This window comes from Amia ocellicauda, chromosome 14 (genome assembly GCF_036373705.1).
Source record: "Amia ocellicauda isolate fAmiCal2 chromosome 14, fAmiCal2.hap1, whole genome shotgun sequence".
NCBI classification, from domain to species: Eukaryota; Metazoa; Chordata; class Actinopteri; order Amiiformes; family Amiidae; genus Amia; species Amia ocellicauda.
Window position 1 is genome coordinate 10,336,100 of NC_089863.1, and position 21,041 is coordinate 10,357,140.

Consider the following 21,041-nt stretch of genomic DNA (forward strand, 5'->3'; position numbering starts at 1 on the left):
ATTGGCAGAGGGCACATGAGTTGATCTCTGTTGCCCCACTCAGTATATAGTTCCTTTGCCCCACTCCTAGTTGTGCTGGTTGAGCAAGAGGTGACTGCTGCTGTGATATGAGTACATGAGTATCTCCTGTTGCCCACACTATATATATTTTGTTGTCAGACCTTGATGCCACAGTGCTGGCTTGTGACTATGATGTTGTAGGTGTGACAGTAACATGGCTTACAAGAAAATGATGAGGATGAATATAAGCTGAAAGGAAACACACAGTTTAGGAGAGACAGGCATAATCAAAGAGGTGGTGGGGTACAGTTATAAATCAGAAATGACACTGAGGCAGTAAAACTCAAATTAGATCCTGCTAATGAAACTGAATCTTTGTGGGTTAGTGGTAGGAGTATGTTAAAGACCACCAATTCAGATACACTACCAGTCAAAAGTTTTAGAACACCCCCAATTTTCCAGCTTTTATTTAAATTTAAGCAGTCCAGTGAATAACTTGAAATGCTACAAAGGTAAGCGTTAAACTGCCAGAGGTAAAAAATAATGTACATTTCAGAGTTATATACTGTGTTACTACACCCTCTTAAGCATTATTTGGCAGTAATACGTGCAGCTCCTGTGCATAGAAGTGACTCTGTATTCCTACAATGCGCACATCGTTTGAAAGCTTATTCGCTTGGCTACCAGCGCGTTTCATTCTCAAACACATCCGATTTACAGTTTCTGTGTCACCCGCCATCATTCAGAGCCCGGGGGGTAAACGCTCAGTCTGCTCCGGGGGGGCATGTTTTGTTCAGAACAACCTATCGATTAATCCAGTAAATATTATTTGATGTTTTATCAAACAAAGAGAAGTTCAGATCCAATCATGTAAAATCATTGTGTTAGTAGAGTTTTCCATCTTGACATTTTTGTCTTTCTACGGGTGTGTGTTACATCTACCAAAACGTGGATGGTCTTGTTTTGATCAATAGACTGTCTGGTTCCAGAATATGCGATAATTGTCAATATTTTCTGAGATTTTGTATTCCTACTCAGACCAAGTATCCCCCCACCCCCCCATTTCAGAATGCGTGGGGGGGTATGATTTTCACATCAGAGAATGCTTCACATTGTTAGAAAGCTGAGAGCCTCAACACAACAGTGAAGAGTACACATGGGATTACAGAGAAGCACATGGATTTGGTGCACTTTTAAGGGTACCAGAGGGGTTTGTCAGCGGTTACATGTTGTTAAACAAAATTATTCCATTATTTATTTTTTATCCCCAATTATTTGTTCTATACTTTAATTTCAGAGTACACTGATACTGGTAATTTGAAAAATTGAGGTGTTCTAAAACGTTTGACCGGTAGTGTAGTCAGAAAGATGTTGCATTGTACAATGCCATCAGGATTGCATGTAGTAAGGATGTGGCTGTTATAATGAGGGATTTCAATTTCCCAAACATAGACTGGGAAAGCACAGTTGGGACTACAGAAGCAGAAATAGAAATGGTTGAGATGGCAAATGACTGCTTTCTAACTTAATTTGGCAGAGCTTCTACCAGAGAGAATGCATTAGTCAGAGGGACATTAGTCAGAGAACCAATGGAAAACTGTGATCACAATATGGTTAGCTTTGAGGCATACTTTCAAAAAACAAGGACAAATTAAAAATCAATGGTCTGCAATCTTAGAAAAGCAAACCTTGAAGGTATGGGGCGGCACTTAGACTGGGGCACATTGGATACAGATTCAGTAAAAAAAAAAAAAAACATTAGCCAAAATGGTTTAATAGAAATATGCAATAAAATATCAAGATAAATAAAATGTTGCATATCACATACAAAAGGGATAGAGACTAAACTGCGAAGAGATGTTATGAGAGGGATCAGGAAAGCAAAGAGGGAAATAGAAAGAAACATAGCTCTTGAAACTAAAAATAATGCAAAGAGCTTTTTTCAATACTACAACAGCAAGAGGTCAATAAAGGAGGAAGTGAAACAGATAAAGGGCAAACATTGAAGTATCTTGGAAAATGAACAAGATGTGGCAAATGTTCTAAATGAGTATTTCACAGAGGTTTTAACAAAAGAAAATCAGATAACATGCCACAGGTTAACAATCAGTCCTGTCAAACCCTAAGAGAGATCAGGATAAATGAGGAGGAGGTTCTAAAGGGAATATCAGAATTAAAATGAAACAAATCACCTGGGCCAGATGGTATATTTCGTACAGTACTTCGTACAGGAAAATTATTTATAGGCCGCTAACTCAAATATTCCAAATGACACTTAGAACAGGGGATGTGCCAACTGACTGGAAGACAGCAAATGTCAAACCAATCCACAAGAAAGGGGACAAAACAGAGCCAGGAAATTACAGACCAATCAGTCTCATCTGTATCAGAAGACTAACTCTGCCTCAGAAGACTAACTCTGCCTCCTCTCTAATCCCCTTCCTCCAGAGCCGCTCCTTCTCATCCCTGGTGCCTAAATGATGGATCGACCTTCCCACCGAAGTCAAAACAACAGAGTCCTTGACATCCTTCCGGCACTTACTCAAGACACGTCTTTTCAGACAGTACTTGTACTATTAGTCCTTTTAATCCCCGTTAGATAGCACTTCACAGCATTTTATCATGCTTCTTGTGTTACTAATACTATTATTGATTGATTTCCTAGCTCCCCTTGTAGCCCTTGACAGCACTTAGCTTTACTTTCCAGTATGTATGACCTCACTTATTGTACTTACCTGTGTAAACTGGAAGTTGTAAAATGTATTATACTTTGAGTAATGTAAATTTGAAATTGTAAAGTTTGACGCCTTGTACTGAACTGTATTCTTGCACTTTGTATTATGCTTATGTTGCAAGTCACCCTGGATATGGGCGTTTGCCAAGAAATAATAATAATAATAATAATAATAATAATAATAATAATAATAATAATAATAATAATAATAATATTACTTGTAAAATTTCGGAAGCACAATTGGTCGAATGGCCTCCTCTCATTTGTAAAATGTATTATCCAGCTGAGGCTATTCCAGTGCTCTGTTTTGCCCTGTGTGGGTGTATAATTCCTGTAAAAATAAAACAAAAGTGGCCCCACTCTGAGCTTTGCTGGTCGAACTGCAGGCCACTGTGACTGGAAGCGGAGTGCACAAGATTGATTTGTTTGTTTCATTATGTTTAAATGCACAGTAGGGCTGTGGCCCTGCTCCTAGCTGCACTAGTACAGCAGGAGGCTGCTGCCACTGTGTTAAGCTGAGGGCACAAAGTATTTGCTGCCCAACTCTGCAGGGCCAGGCACAGACATTTTTGGGGCAGGGGCTGAAATAATCATCTTTTAAATCACAATTTTATATGATTTCTCTATCTTTAATGCTCAAATTAAATTGATATGCATTTTCTATCAAAATACTTTTACACTCCAAGATGAGCCAAAATAATATTTTAGCATTGGAAGGGATCATCAGTCTATATCAGTTGACATATTTATTCCTAATAATTGTGTATAACAGTATGACCTCATTTCTATTGATGTAATTATTTTGTTTCCTGTTAACTGTATTCCCTCTAATATATTTTAATAATCATTTAGCACAGCTCTTCTATGCTTTTATTATTTATTCTGTTCTGACATATTTTAAAAGTTATTTCTTTGTTACTTAAAATGTCTACTTTTTCTACATTGCTCATCTTCAAAGCAGGGTCTAATTTAACTTTTATTTCAGGGGCTGGTGTACTAGGCACCAATAACTAATCATTTGTATATAGAGTTAAACTATAACAGGCCACTCATTTCTTTGCATCCTCACAGATAATATTCATAGGATGCCCTGGATTTGCACAATGCAGTCTGTCTCCTACTTCCTCTTTTCACAGACTGTTAGTGCTCCACACATACCAGCTCTTTCCTGCCCTGTGTGGGACTCAGACGTATCTAAAACTTTATTTAAATCTGTTTCAATTATTTTTGCATTATTTGATTTCTCTTGTTATTATCTTCCTTGCATTTACATTAACAACCTTGCTCATAATTTTTAGTTTTTCTTAGTTTTTCTTTAATTTTACTCATCTTGCCTTATTGCTACCCAAGTGGACTTATACTTATTCAACAAGTATTTGGTTATGTCTCCCTTTATTTGGGGGTGTTACTTAATTATATAGGCCTACATATAAAGCTCTGGAAAAATTAAGAGGCCACTGTAAATTTGTCTTAAAACAGCCTCTCTACATGTATGGCAGCCATTCCTTCCATTCCATTTATATTTTTATTTGGAATTTGGGAGAAATGTTGTCAGTAGTTTATAGAATAAAACACAAATGTTCATTTTACCCAAACACATACCTATAACTAGTAAAACCAGAGAAACTGATAATTTGCAGTGGTCTCTTATTTTTTTCCAGAGCTGTCCACTTTTAGGCTTCTTTCAACCAACTGCTTCTTACACCGACATACTCTAATATTTCCTACAGAGGTTTTTACACCATCCCATGCTCACATTGTTCCTTCTCAGCTAGAACACAGCACTGTGGAGTAGTGGTTAGGGCTCTGGACTTGTAACTGTGGGTTCAAATCCCAGATAGTGCAGTGCTGTTGTACCCTTGAGCAAGGTACTTCACTTAGATTGCTCCAGTAAAATGCCCAGCTGTATAAATGGGTATGAATGTAGTCGCCCTGGATAAGAGCGTCTGCTAAATGACAAGTAATGTAATTCTGCACATCTTATACAGAATCCTCTCATGCACTGTAACCTTATACTATGGTGTTTATAATTTATAATTTGATAGAGTAATAAAATATAATATATCTAGGGCTGAGGATAGACCATAGTAATGTCCTTTCCATTGGTCAATAACATCCTCATGTTCTGCAGTTGTATTGGATTGCAAAGCAGGAAAGATACAAGGTAAATAAACCACACATGGTTCTTTTCAGCAGAATCTCAGCTATACAGATACAATAAAGATGTCTCTATCACAAATTGTTCCCCCACAAACTAATACTTAGTAATAAATGCGCCAATTCTGGGCGGATCTGCCCAATTCAACTTCAGAGGGTTAACCACCTACCTGTGGAGTATTATTCCATAGTTTTGTACAGACTCTACTAAAATCCAAAGTGACTTTAGCCTAAAGATTCTTTTGATACCCCACCAATTCTCAGTATTGATCCCAATCTCCATTTAAAATAAAGTAACAAGGTAGTAATATTTGACTAAGTCAAAAATGTCTATTGGAGATAAATTCTCAATTTGTTGGGGAAAATCTAAAAAGTCACCAATGGAGTTCAGCAAAGAAAGGTTTTTATTACAGAGGCCCCAGGAGAGAAGGATCAGATCATGAGAGCAGTTCTCAATACAAATACCTTCTGTGAGTTTTACATTGATATCCATTTTACAAGGAAGAAACTCATTTATAAGGTAAACAGATCTCAAATTATGTAATTGTCCTGCACAAGGCCATAATGAGTCAACCTCTAGTTACAATCTACAATACATAATACACACATTTTGGTTGTTTCCCCACAGAATACAATACAGTTTCTTAGTTGCCACTTTCCTGTGCTTTAGTTCCTGTTGTTTCTTACTGATTGAACCAATTCAAGTCCTTATCCGTGCTTTTGCTGTTCTGAGGCACACACATTTCCATTGCCTTTTACAGAATCAGCTTTCAGTTGGAATCCTCCTTCTACATTCAGTTTACCTATATTTTTATTAATTCCTACATATTAGCTATACAGAGTGTATCAGATGCACACATAACTGAAAGATCAATGTATCTCTGTTTTATATATACATCCTGATGCCCAATCTGGAGGTCTTATGTGTGTCCTGATTATTTAGCCACATGGATCACTAGAGACTCTGTCTGTGGAGTTTATCTTGTTTGTATTTCATAAAGCTGCTCTTCAAGCCTGTGAGATACTGGATTTGCACTCATTCACTTTGGCTGAATCTTCTTATCAAACATAAAAATGAAAGGTTTACAGCTGTGAATTTTAAACTGATAAAATAAGACCTGTAGTGCAACACTCTGTCTCTATTTCTATCCCTTTCGTTCCCACCTAATATGTAATACATTTGATTTCACATCTCTTTTCATATTATTCCTTGAGCCTGTGATTAGTATGTCTTTAACAGGTTCTCAATTATGTGAAGCCCAGCAGCCTTACCTGGGTCAGACTGGAGGAGCTGTGTAGGTACATCTGTTAGTGGACTTGAATCCAGTTTATCTGGGAAGATGCAAATCTCTGTGGGCCTCTGAGTGAGTGTGAAAGTGTAGCAGTGACGTGAGCTGATAGAGGAGGAGTTGTGTTGAAACAAAGTGAATAGTCATTAAGATGGGGAGTTCCTCTATTTTAGCAAATTCCAAATTACAGCCTGCCAGTAAACTATCTATATCCATGTATTACGTATGTGTTTGTTGCTTTTCTTTTGCTGTAAGTTGAATCAAGTTTGCATAAACCAAATTGCATCCCAGCAGCATCGCATGACTGGCACTGATGTCTTAATTGAAATGCGCCGGTTCTCAGAAGAGAAGGTAATTCCACGGGATCATGACCCAATACTTTGGTGGAAAAAGAATGAGCAAACATTCCCCTCTCTAAGCAAACTTGCCAAGAAATACATGGCAGTCATTGCGTCATCTGTGCCTGCAGGAAGGATTTTCTCGAAGGCAGGACAGTTAGTAAGCCAGAGAAGAAGTGAAATGAAAGGGAAACATGTAAATATGTTACTGTTTACATAACTGAAGGAAAGAAGAATGGTTGAGGGTAGTTCGGTTTAGTTCAGGTTTGTTGACTTTTGGTTTCTTGTATTATTAATGGCGTAGGGACATTAGTTTTATGCCCACGTTTATTAAAGGCATTTTAGATTGCATCTCTATAATAAACCTGTTTATATTTATTTTTGCTGTGTCTGTAGTGGGTGTGCTGAGATCCGTGTCCAAGTCTGCATGGGGAATAATCGAGGGTGGTGCAGTTTTCGGGGACAGAGTCATAAAACCTCCTGTGACTGATATTTCAAAAACAGCACTAACTACTGGAAAAGTAATTTCAATCAGGCCCCCAAGTACTTGTGAGCTTCACACCCACACATCTAAATAAAATGGAAAGATTGTGATTTAAAAAAATTTCACAAGCACAATGCAAAGAGAAGGTTTCATTTACTTTTAAGTATCTTTCTTGAAAAACACAAAAAATGGTGCTTCTCATATAACTGATACAATAGCACCACATTGTGGCCTCATAGAAGAACACTGACAGCCACAAAGCACCATGTAACTTGAAATGCCTGTTTGTAAACACTCCTATGATTGTACCAGTATGCAGGTGAATAAAGTGGAAGGTAGAAATTGCAGTTTGATGTACTGCACATAGATATAAGCTGGAGACTGTACATCACTGGCGTGGCTCTTTAGATCTATCCCTCTGGATGAGGCTGAGTCTGTGAAGCTGGCTGTGTGGAATCATCAGCGTCTCTGTCAAGGGCCTTTGGTAAAGTGGCTGCAGAACAGTGTCTCTCCAGGAACAGGGCTGCTGACGCCTGTGCTGAAGAAACCCAGGAAATTAAGACGGCAGCTGGATGGGGTTCCTTGACCACGCAATGTTTGAGCTGTTCTTGAAGCCTCTATACATGTATAAGTTGTCCATGCTGTCCTGGTCGGTGGACGCTACCTGGTGCTCTTCTGCTCTGATCTCTCTGCTTCTCCTCACTACTCCTGGGGGCTTCAGACGGGTCCAGCAGGCTGCTCTCTATCTGCCCCTCTCAGAGCCTAAGGGGGATGGACACTGTCAGAGAACTGAAACCATTAGAGATCAGAGAGTGTGTGGAGTGTCTGTCCCCCTGCTAACCCAGCCTCTCTCTCACACTCTAATCAGAATTTTCTTAATGGTTAAATTATTAGGGCAGCATGGTGGCACAGTGCTTAGCACTGCTACCTTATAGCTCCAGGGTCCGTGGTTTTCAGTCTGGGCACGGGGTACCTATTTGTGTGAAGTTTGCATGTTCTCCCTGTGTCCGCATGGGTTTTATCTGGGCACTCCGGTTTCCTCCCACCATCCAGAGATGTGCAGGTTAGGTTAATTGGTCTTGCTAAATTGCCCTGTATATGTGTGTGTTGCCCAGCAATGGACTGGCATCCATCCTGGATGTATTCCTGTCTTGCACCCTATGCCTGCCAGGATCAGCTGTGGCTTCCCCACGACCCTCATCAGGATAAACATTTTTGAAAATGGATGGATGAGTTACATTATCATTATTATTATTAATTACGTTTCTAATTATTGATTGTTTGAGTTAACCTGGCTACTAGGAAGACTAGGAAGTGGAGTGTGATTGACAGATCTAAAGACTTATTGCAGGAGATGGAAGCGTGCTACCGACCAATCGCAAGCTGACCTGGATGCTCTTGAATGCGTATAAGCGACACCATGGTTGGACAGACATGCGGATGTGAGGGGCACAGACAGCGGAAGGGTCCAGAAGAACAACCGAGAGACGGGTGTGAAGAGATGATTGACACCAAATGCTGATTTGTGAAGCAGCTAGAGACTCTGCATAGTATATCTTGTTTGTGTTTCATGAAGCTGCTCCTGAAGCCTGGGAGATACTAGATATGCACTCGTTTGCTGTGTCTGCATCTTCTTATGAAATTTACAAATTAAAAGTTTAACTGAAAAGTTGTTAGACAACATCTGCAACAATACTTAACATCTTTTCCCTTCTCTCTGTCCTGTCTATACTGTACAGACAGTTGATTAATTCACATTTCACAGGCTGCTGAAACACATACATTACCCCTGAGCCTTCTAATAGTAAGTTTTTAGTTGGTCCTCAGTTATATAAAGCACAGCAGCTGCCTTACCTGGGTCAGACTGGAGGAGCTGTGGAGACAGAGCTGTAGGTGCGTCTGTGGGTCCCTGAAGGTGGACTTGGATCCAGTTTGTTGTAGATAATCGGAGTCTCTGTGAGGGTGTTTGTGTGTCTGTGTATGAGATATGAGATGAGATCTAGGAAGAGAACTAGGAAGTTAATATTTCAATGTTCAGAAATAATTACATTTCATTATTCATTAACTTTCAAACATCATCATAATAATATGCACAATATATACATATCAGCTTTAATTTCCAAAATTATATTCCCTTTTTTTTCTGATACCATGATGATGTAAAGGGAATGACTGATCAGTAAGAGTAACTCAAGGGAGGATTGTGTAACTCTTTTCAGACTTGTAGAAATTGCAGTACAGTTTTGTTTTTTTTACTAAGAATGTGGACGCTGCTTGGATTAAACAAGTAAAGTGTTTTTCTGTATATACTGCCTTTATTATAATAAACCAGTCACAAGTGGGCAACGAAAGAAACACAAAAGTTCTCTTCCTAGAGCGTTTCTTCAATAAGATTAGGTGACAGGAAAATCAACTAACTAAAATACTAAATACAGAAAAACGGGTAAGTCTAACAATAAGGGTGCTCTGGGTAAGGTAGGGTCGAGAATGCAGCCGAACAGCTACTAATGGAAGAGGGAGAGGAGAATAGTCAAATACCTGAAGCACAGCTAGTGATGATGTCACAATCGCCGGTGCACTCACTGCCGGTAGCTGTGAACAACACCGGGTTGATGCGCAAGTTACCACAATACTTTAATTAAAACTAATTCAGATTAGCACTGAGGTTGCATGAATTAACCTTGAGACTGTTTCGTTTTATACAGATATAGATTTATTGAAAATGTAAATAGACAACACATACTTTCAAAGATAGGACAGAGACAAGCAGGGTGGATAATATTAAAAGTAAGAGTGAGAGGAGATTTATCTGTCTATTTGAGTGTCTGAGATCGATTCCAGTGATTACATCACATTGCCAAACCCCTGTTTCTCTTTCTTAAAAGACTTGTCTACCTGGCGGAGATAACAGTGAGCAATTTGCCATTCTAAGCCAGATTGTCTTGGACTGACTTCCAGATACAGCTGAGCTTTTCAACCCCTGTGTCTCTCAGACTGGTGACTGTAGAAGACACATCAGGCTCATCCTCTGTCTCCTGCTAAGCTCTGGGTGTCCAGCAGTTGGTCAGTGTGAACAGCCTCTGACAGCAGGGGAGAGAGCCCAGTGTGTTCCTGACATCAGACCTGAGGAGGATGTACAGCACTGGGTCCACAGTGAGATGCATAATTCAAGATGTAATTGTAAGGGCACTATCAGGCCTATATTCCGAATGCAGGTAAATTAACCTCACTATGCAGTATGGGAGGTAGAGCAGAGTGTAGGTGCACAGAACAAGGGCCAGCATGAGCAGAATCCTCCTCTTCTCTGCGTCTCGTACAGAGGTGGCGCTGGCGATAGCTCGCCATGTGCCGATAAAGAAGAACACGAGAAGGGGAAACGGCAGAAGGAAGAGAATAAAAAATACAATATCAGATACAATATTAATAGATGTATACTTCTCTATTAAGAGTATTACAGGTAATATAAAAGCCAGCAGCCAAACTCCCACAGAGACCAGCGTGGCGTGCCTGACACTGCGGTGGTACCGGTACCACAGAGGATGGATGACCACCAGGTATCTCTCCAGGGCGATGTACAGCATGAACTACACGCTGGCACTCAGGCCGAAATGAAATGAGTAATCTAATGTTTTCGAAAGACTTATTTGTGAAATACCACGCTAAACTGAATGGTCTGACTGATCTGCAGGAGGTCGGAGATGAGCAGATTGATGATGTAGATGGGCACCACCATGTCGGCCCTGACCAACCGGTACAGGCTGTAGATGACCAAGCAGATGGCGGGAAACCCGATGACTATGATAAAAATGTCAATTGCAATTGCAGTGTGATGTGTCCAGAATGTATTGTGTCTGGAATTGTAATAGTCAGTGTTATTTTCAGTGCTGTAATGTTCAGTGGTGTTTGAGCTGTTCATGAATCCTGTATATATGTGTGAGTTGTTCATGTTGTCTTGGTCAGTGGGGGTTGCCTGGTGTTTGTCTGCTCTGATCTTTCGGCTTCTCCTCACTGCTCCTGGGGGCTTCAGACGGGCCCAGCAGGCTGCTCTCTATCTGCCCCTCTCAGAGCCTCAGGGGGATGGACACAAACAATTAGAGATCAGAGAGTGTGAAGTGTCTGCCCCCCCACTAACCCAGCCTCTCTCTCACACTCTGGGCCAGCCCGACTCCCTGCTGCTCAGAGCCTGAGTCTTCCTGATCAGTTCTACAGGCTTCTCTCTGCAGACATATATAGTAAAAGATGACCAGTTGAATTCTACTCTTTTATTGTTTTCTCATTGCCTCACACAGAGCTATTGTCACAGGGTGACCTAATCTACTTTTTTTACTATTATTGTCATGTGGTATTCCTTGTATTCTTTCACTATTTATTCATTATTATTATTATTATTATGATTATTATTATTATTATTATTATTATTATTATTATTATTATTATTAATTTAGTTTTTAATGATTGATTGTTTGAGTTATGCACTAATCATTCTCTTTTGACACTAATCAAGTTAACCTGACTATGGGGAAGATCTTAATTGGATTGTGATTGACAGATCTAAAGACTTATTGCAGGAGAGGGAAGCGTGCTACTGACCAATCGCAAACCGACTTTGATGTTCTTGGTTGCGTATAAGTGACACCATGGTTGGACAGACAGACGTGACAGACGTAGGCAGATGTGAGGGGCACAGACAGCGGAAGGGGCTGGAAGATGGGCATGAACAGTCCAAATCATTGAGAGAGATGCATGGTCAATCAAAAAGGAATTTAATTCGAGTGGCCGCAAGGAAGAGGTGTTCGAGGGGCAATCTCAAGAACAGTTTTAGAGAAGTTACAAACTACAGGCACTTTTATGCAGACCAGACAGGAGAGAAAGATAACAGGCCCACATGTCTGTCCTGTGATGAGTGGAAGAGTGGAAGCTCAGTTTCTGCCTGACAACTGGCCAGGAAAAATGTCCTCTGTCCTCTAGTGTTTTTACCCTGCCATTTATTTGACCATTCCTGATTTTCAATAAACTAATTTTATTCAATTCTGTATATCTAGCTAGAATTTGTTTGTATTGAACTTTTAGTGGGGAATGTGATAGTGGTCTTTTTTTTTTTTGGTTATATATGTTTTGGTGAATCTGCTGATGTAAACTGATGTTAATTATATGTACACCTTCCAGTGATTGATTGTTGAATCTGCAAGAGCGAATGCAGTGTGTATCTCTCTACTGAAGAAAAACACAACAGATAAAGATGTCTGAAGTTTAATGGAATTTGTGTCTCTGTGTGCTCAATTAATAATAGAGTATGTTGCAGTACAAACACAACACAGGTCTTGTCTGAGAAACGTATGTTTTATTGGATTGTGGATGCCATTGCTTTGGCATATGAGTCAGCAGGACTCCAGGATAGTTGCTCATGCCACGCACAGTGTGGCAGCTTCTTGGACACTTTTCAGAGGTGCTCTGCGCCGCACACATTTATCCATTTCTACAGGTTGCATGTGCTGATCGCTGCTGCATCCCTTACTGTACCTGTATTGACCTCTGCTTTGCCGTCCCTGCTCTTTATGTCTGATGCTTGTGAGTGATCCTTGGGCATGGAGTCCACGATCCCATTGTGTTCTGTCAAGAGTGTTCACTCAGTCCTCCCTCGTGACAGCATGGCTATACTGTGTCCCATACTGCCTGGGGATCAGTTTCTCCAATTCAGATCCAATCCAACGATTTATACAGTGTGAAGGAGGTTTGTGAAGAAATATATATTTAACAGATGTCTCTATGTGTCTGTTTAGTGTCTTGCTTTAAGATCGTAGTGCTGGATAACTACAGTACCAATATAGCATTTATTTATTTTTCTCAATATTTAAGTTATGTTACAGTTGGAAAATACAAAAATTACAGTTGTTGAGTATGACACTGATCAGACAACATCTGTAACACAGAAATTAATATCTCTCTCCTTCTCTGTCTTGTCCAAACTCTATATAAAGAATATGTATTAATTTTCATTTCATAGGCTGCTGAAACACACATATTACCCCAGAACCTTAGATTAGTAAGTCTTTAATTGTTTCTCAGTTATATAAAGCACAGCAGCTGCCTTACCTGGGTCAGACTGGAGGAGCTGTGGAGACTGTGAAGGTGGACTTGGATCCAGTTTGTCGTGGATGATCGGAGTCTCAGTGAAGTTCTGTGATGGTGTAGTGTGTGTCTGTGTGGATGTGTGGTTGAGTCTGTGAGTGTTGAAGGAAACTGGTAAAGGAAGTGCTGATGTCTATATCTAATGTTGTCTGAGATATTAGTAGATATTAGGTGCATTAGGGAATTATAGGGTAGACATTTTCCTACAAGATATGTAGACATAATCCTAAAAAGTATTTAATCCAGACAGATGAGGGTGCTATAAATCTGTTTTGCTCTGGGTAGCTAGTCTGAATCCATTAGTATCCAGGATGTGTGTCTCAGTCAGAGGGCAGATGAGCAGGAGAGACAAACCCATCAAAGCTTTATCATTTTATTAACAGTATTATACATGGGCTTGTAGAAAAGTTTTATGAATATTGTGAAGTGAAATAAGGATCAGTTCAGCACAATCTTCTGCTTCTCCAGACAGTGGGGCTTATTCTCACACAGTGTATTTTTAGTTTCATCATGAGCCACTCAAACCGCAGAATGAAAGGAGATGTACTTATACATTTAAAAATATGAGCTGGTCCGTGGGGCAGCAGGAGTTGGTGCCATGCTGGTCAGTCAGGTGTCCACTCAGTTCTTCACAGTCCTCTCAGTTAGGGATGCTCTGAATTTACCCAACAGCTTTGCACCCAAAGACCTATAGGGGAACTGGAAATAATGAGAATTAGGAAGCAACACAAGATGTTTATCTGATATATTTTACTGTACTGGGAGCAAGAATGAGGCGTGCTGTACCAGGTGCAATAATGCAGCCTGCTGTACCATGTGCAAGAATGCAGCCTGCTGTACCGGGTGCAAGACTTAGGCGTGCTGTACCAGGTGCAAGAATGAAGCATGCTGTACCGGGTGCAAGACTTAGGCGTGCTGTACTGGGTGCAAGAATTAAGCATGCTGTACTGGGTGCAAGAATGAGGCGTGCTGTAGCAAGTGCAAATGAGGTGTGCTGTACCGAGAGCAATATTGCAGCCTGCTGTAGAGGGTGTAAGAATGAGGCCTGCTGTACCAAATGCAATAATGCAGCCTGCTGTACCATGTTCAAGAATTCAGCCTGCTGTACCGGGTGCAATAATTCAGCATACTGTTCCAGGTTCAAGAATGAGGCGTGCTGTACCAGTTGCAATAATGAGGCACGCTCTTCAAGATGCAAGAATGAGGTCTGCTGTGGCCTGTTCCTTTCTATTCAGCTGGAATACATTGATTGAGCCTCTGCTCTGTACTGGAAAAAACAGGTTTCACAATTCAACACTGCTCAAGAAGAAAATGTTTCTTCAAAGGAAGTGCTGTTTTTTCATCTACTAATCTCTATGAAGGATCATTAACTAGGAAGACAGGACTGAGATAAACCAATTGTGTATAGTAAGAGTCCAGAGCCGGGGTGCCCAACCTTTTTTGACATGAGATCTACTTTTTCAGTGCATAAAAGCTTATGCTTCTACCCAATAAAAGCATTTGACACTCCCCTCTAAAATAGCAACACCCTTCCTTAAAAATCCTTAAAAATGTGAGATCCTGTCTGAAAGCAGGAGAGTTAATGATGAGGATGGGGTCTGGACCGGTGCTCGGCGGTGGCAGGTGCGCCTGCAGGTGGAAGTGGCCGCCATCGGCGCAGTACGCCATCTGCCAAGCACCGTGGTTTTAGGAGCAAATAGGGGGCTTGTCTTTTATCATGGCATGCCCAAATTATGTAGAAACTGCGGGGCCCTGGGTCATTTAGCCCCAGCCTGTACTGTTGTTAAGTGCAAGGTCTGCGGCGGAGAACATCAGACCAGGGCCTGCAAGCAGGAGAGGGCCTGCAACCTGTGCGGTGGGGGAGGGCATCTCTTTAGGAATTGTCCCTCCTCCTATGCAAATAGGGCGCGGGCCCTCGGGGGTGGTGGAGAGAGAGAAAATCAAGCGGAGGCTCCTCCAAAGGTGATACCCCAAGATGGGGGTAGAGAGGAAACAATCCTCAGGAGCCTCATAGGCTCCCTCTCTGACTCTGGGTCAGAAGTGGAGGCAGAGGGAGAGTGGACAGTGGTAGCGGGGAAGAGAAGGAGGGCTGAGAAGAGGAGCATGGGTAGGGGGGGTATGATGAAAAAAAGGATTCATTCTGCAGATTCTCCCCCCCCTGCCGGCTCCTCCCCCGCTGCAGAGTCCTCTCCCTCTAAATTTTACACGCCCCACTCTGATTCCGGAGAGGAGAGTAGTGGGCCTTCTCCACTGCCCCGAGTGGGCAGCCTGGTGGACGAGAGGCCCCCTAGAAATAACATTCCTCCTGCCCCACAACTGAGACTCTCCCAGGGGAGGGGTCAGGTATGCCCTCCCGGCAGTAGTGGGAGAGCCGCAGGTCCTCAGGAGATGAGAGTCGGCGCCAGTGTCCTTTCCCAGAAAGACATCAGGGACGTGATGGCAAGGTCACTGGCGCTGGGGGAGGAGGCCTGCGGCGGCAGACAGCCGGGAAGGGAGAGACCACCCCCTCCCCCACCATTAGTTAAAAGAACAACTAGCGGGGTCTACACAGTTTTCTCCCCAGTTGTACATAAAGCCTCTGCCCTGCCATCTGTTCGTCGGGCCTCGGCCTCAAAGGAACCAGGGAGAACCTCCAGCACCACGGGCCCTGAGCCCAGTGGAGTTTTGCCAGCCTTACCGGGTGGCGGGAGCCGAGCCCCCCCCATAGTCTTCCTAGAGGATCAAGCGGTGAGGCAAATTATTGAAATGATGGGTGCTAGCGCTAAGCTAGGTGAGGGAGAAGAGAGGAGTGGGGAAGAGAAAGGTTTCTTTACATGATTGTTACGGAGCGGGTAATTGCCCTCACAGCCATTATGGCATTAACCATTATTTCAATTAATGTGAGGAGCATTGCTGAGGTGAAAAAGAGGACCGATGTTTTAAACTCTCTGGCTGGAATGAAGGCGGATATTATCTGTTTGCAGGAGTGCGGCATCCCGTTCCAAAAAGAATACAAAGATCTCCGGGACACTTGGACCCTAGGAGAATCCTTCTGGTCGGGGTCCAATGTGTCCCGAGCGGACGGGATTGCCGTACTCCTGAAAAACCCCTTCTTAACAGTTAAAACATTTAAGGTTATAGAGGCGGGCAGACTGGCCAGCCTCGATTTTAAATACAAGGGGGCTGTATTGAGGCTGGTCAATGTCTATGCCCCCACCAGCCAGAGAGAGAGAGTCCTCTTTCTCCCTCAGCTACACCCGCTCCTGATCGGCACCTTGCCAGTTATCATTTCAGGTGATTTCAACTGTGCTCTGAGGGATGTAGACCGGAGTAAGCCCCGCAACGATAGATCCAGCAGGGACCTCGCTGCGTTCGTGGAGGACTTTGAACTCTGCGACGCAGGTCGGGACCTGGTCCCCTTGTTCACCTGGGTGAGTTCTTCTGGCTCCTCCTTCTCCAGGATAGATCTCGTCCTCCTCAGCAAGCCACTGGAGGGGACCGCCATGTCTTCGGAGGCGGTCTTCTTTTCAGACCACAGGCTCCTGACGACAGAGGTGCTCATTCCGAGCACACGGGAGTCGGGGCCTGGGGTCTGGAAGCTCAACACCTCTCTGCTCGATGACCCTCGTGTGATTAAGACCTTTAGCAGACGCCTCGAGGAGTGGAGGACCCTAAAGGACCTTTTTGATTCTCCCATAGAGTGGTGGGAGATGATGAAGAAAAGAACCAAGGGCTACTTCATTCAGCTGGGGAAACGGAAAGCTCGCGAGAGGCGGGCGAGATATTCCCATCTAAACGCCCGCCTCCAGCGCCTGAGTCTTTTACAGCTCAGAGGCTTCGACCTAGCTGAAGAGGTGGCCCGGGTCAAACTGAGTCTCTCCGCCCTCTATCGGGAGGAGCAAGAAAAGATCAAGGTCCTTTCCAGGGTCCGCATCATGGAGGACGATGAGAAATGCAGCCGCTTCTTCTTCAAGAAAACGAAGGAGAGGCGGCCTGCAATGTCCTCCATGATCGACTCCTCGGGGCAAGAGGTGGAGGGCAGAGAGGCTGTTGAGACAGTGGTGCGGGATTTCTACAGGGAGTTGTACGACCAGAAGGTGGTGGATCAAAATCTGATCCATCACTTTCTGTCCCTGTTGGAGTCCCGCAATGAGGGGGACGAGGAGGAGGAGGAGGATCCAGAGATCACCACCACTGAACTCTCCCAGGTGATAAAGAGTCTTAACTCTGGAAGGACACCGGGTCCCGACGGGATCCCTGCTGAGTTCTATAAGATCTTTTGGGAGGTGCTAAAGGAAGATCTGGGCCAGGTCCTGGGGTCGATGTACAGAGAGGGCAGATTGGCCCCTTCGATGAAGAAGAGTATCCTCTCCCTTCTTCACAAGAAGGGAGACCCGAAAGATCTGAGGAACTGGCGGCCAGTCAGCCTCCTGTGCACCGACTACAAGATACTGGCCAAAGCACTGACGCTCCGGCTGCAGCGGCCACTCCCTCAAGTCGTGGGTCCCGACCAGGTCTGTGGTGCCCGGGGGAGATCGGCGGCCGACAACGCCATGCTGCTCAGGGATGTCGTGGCCTACTCGAACGAGAGAGGGCTTCCCCTGGTCCTAATTAGCTTGGACCAGGAGAAAGCCTTCGACAGAGTGGGCCACGAATACCTGCAGCTTGTCATGGAGAGGATGGGTCTCGCTCTTGGCCTGAGGAAGTGGGTTAAGATCATCTACAGCGGTCTAAGCAGCAGGGTCCTTGTGAACCGCCACCTGACCGAACCATTTCCGGTCAGGTCGGGGGTCCGGCAGGGTTGTCCCCTGTCGGCCCTGCTGTACGTCCTCTGCTTGGAGCCGTTCATGCAGGCGATCCGCCGGGACGTCCGGGTGACAGGTTTCCATCTCCCGGGTTCCGGCGGAGAGCAACTGAAGGCCCTGGCCTATATGGACGACGTGGCCGTGGTCTGCACGGACGCTCCGTCCGTGGCCAGGGTCGAGGAACTGCTGGACGGCTTCTGCAGGGCGACGGGGGCCGCTGTGAACAAGGCCAAGAGCGAGGTCTACCTCTCCAGGGCATGGCCTGTCGGCCGGGGCCCGCCGACCGTGTTCCCTGTGAAGCCGTTTATCAAGGTTCTGGGGATCACGATCGACGGGACCAACACGGGCACCCGGAGCTGGGAGGAGGCCATAGCAAAGGTCCAAAGGAAGATCCACGGCTGGAGCACAAGGACCTTGACGATGGCTGGTAAGGTGCTGGTCGTAAAGGCCATCCTCTTCCCGATACTCCTCTACGTAGGAATGATCTTCCCCCCAGACAAGGTTATCGCAAAACTAGTGACCCGAATTATATTTCGGTTTGTCTGGGGGAGCAAAATGGAGAGGCTGAAAAGAGTGCAGATGGTGAAGGGTACCCTGGATGGAGGCAGGGGGGTCCCGGACGTTGTGCGGCTGATAAAGGCGCAGGGGCAGGCCTATGTGGTCAAGAACATCCAGGCTGCTGGCAAGAAAGTGAGTTTCATGAACCGCTTTTATTTTGCCAGCAGCCTGAGACCATTCGGCCTCTGCGCCATGGATAACACCAGGCCGCACTCGTGGGATCCCCCGCCGTTCTACAGGGCGCTCCGAGCCTTTGCGCTCGAAGTAGGCCTCCATAAAGTCGTGCTGGCCTCCTGGGATTACAAGACCATCTGTAGTCAGATGAGATCTGCCCAGGAGACCAGCCGGATAGAAGATTTCCCTCCCGAAACCTGCCGGTTTATCTGGGCTAACGCTACGCACGTTTGCCTCACGAACACGCAGAAAGATGTCTCCTGGATGGCTGTGAGTCGGTGTCTCCCCACCCGAGTGTTCATGCACAGAAGGGGCATAGCTCCTTATGACACCTGCCCCTATAAGGGTTGCCTGGGGAAGGAGACGGAGGCTCACATCTTTAGTGAGTGCCCCTCCGCCCACAGGGTCTGGCTCCTGTTTTCTCCGTTCCTCCACAGGTTTGCCGTTCCTGCGCGGGCGACCGCCCAGCAGATCTTGTATGGTCCAGCCAAGGGAATCTCTTCATCTACCTTGAGGTGCTGGTGGCGTGTCGTCTGCGCAGTGAAGCAGGCACTGTGGGAGGGACGGAACATCTGTTTGTTCAATAAGCAGGAGCTGGACCCGATCGTCATCGCGCGGAGGGGCATGGTGTTTGTAAAAGACTATGTCAATCTGGAGGTCCATCAGAGGGGCAAGGAGGAAGCCTATAAGAACTGGCGCATACAAGATCTGGGGGAGCTCAGGATCCCATGATGGGACCCACCTCCGGGGACGGTTAGTTCCCCCTGCTGGAGCCCGAGTCCAAGATCTTTTAAAGATTTTACGGATGACTGTTTTAAAAAGATTTTAAAAAAACGAATCTTAATTGTTTTTAAAGATTTAGTTGTTTTTAAATCACATTGTTTAGGGCTTTTTTGGAATAGTTTTGTTATATTTTGTTGTCAAATACATTGACCGTTTTGGGTTTAATTTAAAATGCATTAGACTTTTTTGTTTGTTTTTTATTTTTTCCTTTTTAATTGTTTCTTTATTTTGTTTAATGCATTTTCAGTTATTTTCAATGTATTTGACTCTTTTGTTGGTGTGCAGTTTTTGCTTTTATCACGTTTTGTTTATTTGATTTGAGCACGTTTATTTTAAAGTTAATTGTTTTAGTTTTGTTAAAAATCACAAAGATTTTAAAAATTTTAAGTGATTTTAAGAATTGATATTTTAAATGATTTTAATCATAAGTATTAAATATTGAATTGTTTTTATTTTAAGAAATGTAAAATACTTCAACCAAATAAACAGTATTTTACTTCCTTAAAAATCAAGGAGCAAGAAAGAAGTATTGAGAGATCGCCGAGATAACTTGCATCATTCATAGGGCTGTGGCTTTTTGCTAGTGGTGCATTCCTGTCATGGGTTGGAAATATTGGCAAAGCTGCTGCTATGCGGTTATATGCAATTTAATGAATTACTACATTATTATGCAGAGATCCCCATCATCACTGGTGCTGTGGACTGCAGTCAGATCTCCATCAAGGCACCCTCAGAACCAAATGATTTTATTAACAGAAAACTATGCAGCAGTAGTGTACAGGTGCTTATTACTTACATTACATTAAAAATTAGCTACAATTCAGTAACTGATGCAAATAATTCAAAATCTGAATGATAATTATTCAATGCCTGTGTTAGAGTATCAGATTGTGGAAAATACTGTATATCATCCATAACTTGACCTCAATTATTCCCATATGATCTGTGAATCCACCTACTTTATTTCAAATATTGAACCCAAGTGACCAGGTTCTATCCACAATTCGAGAATATTCAGAGTTTGCATTGTGTGAAAGGTATAGGAAATAATCTTACATTTCAGAAATCATTGCTTAAATATGTGTTTTATGAAGTGATTTAACATAATTGCCTGTTAATGTGGCTACAAAGGCAAATAAACCATGTATATGAGACAGGTTAATAAATACAACACAATACTACCGTATTGTACATTTAAAAAAATATGACAAAACAGTAGAGAGCTAACCATTCAGAGGCAGAAATTATTCTATTATTTTCTGTTTTGTATATGTAATTTTTTAGAACAATTTGCAGATTACATTTTTCAATTTGACATTATGGGCATTTTCTGTGCTGATCAGTGACAAAAACTCCTGATTAAATCCATTCTGATTTCATGTTGTAACACAATGACATGTGGAAAAGACAAAGAGGGGTGAATACTTTTGAGAGCCACTGTGTGTGGTGTGTGTGTGTGTGTGTTGTGTGTGTGTGTATGTGTATATATATATATATATGCAGTGCAATCTTGGAGGGTTGTTTTACTCTATGATTTGGTGAGTTTTCATAATCTTTTCATACTAAGCTAAGTGCATAGTTTGTACGAACACAAGTCACAATTGTTTTAAT

At 43.2% G+C, this 21,041-nt stretch overlaps 1 pseudogene; it reads right to left on the reverse strand.

Annotated features, from left to right (window-relative positions):
* Positions 1–7,719: 7,719 nt before the first annotated feature.
* Positions 7,720–14,799, reverse strand: LOC136768128 (G-protein coupled receptor 4-like; annotated as a pseudogene).
* Positions 14,800–21,041: the final 6,242 nt, after the last annotated feature.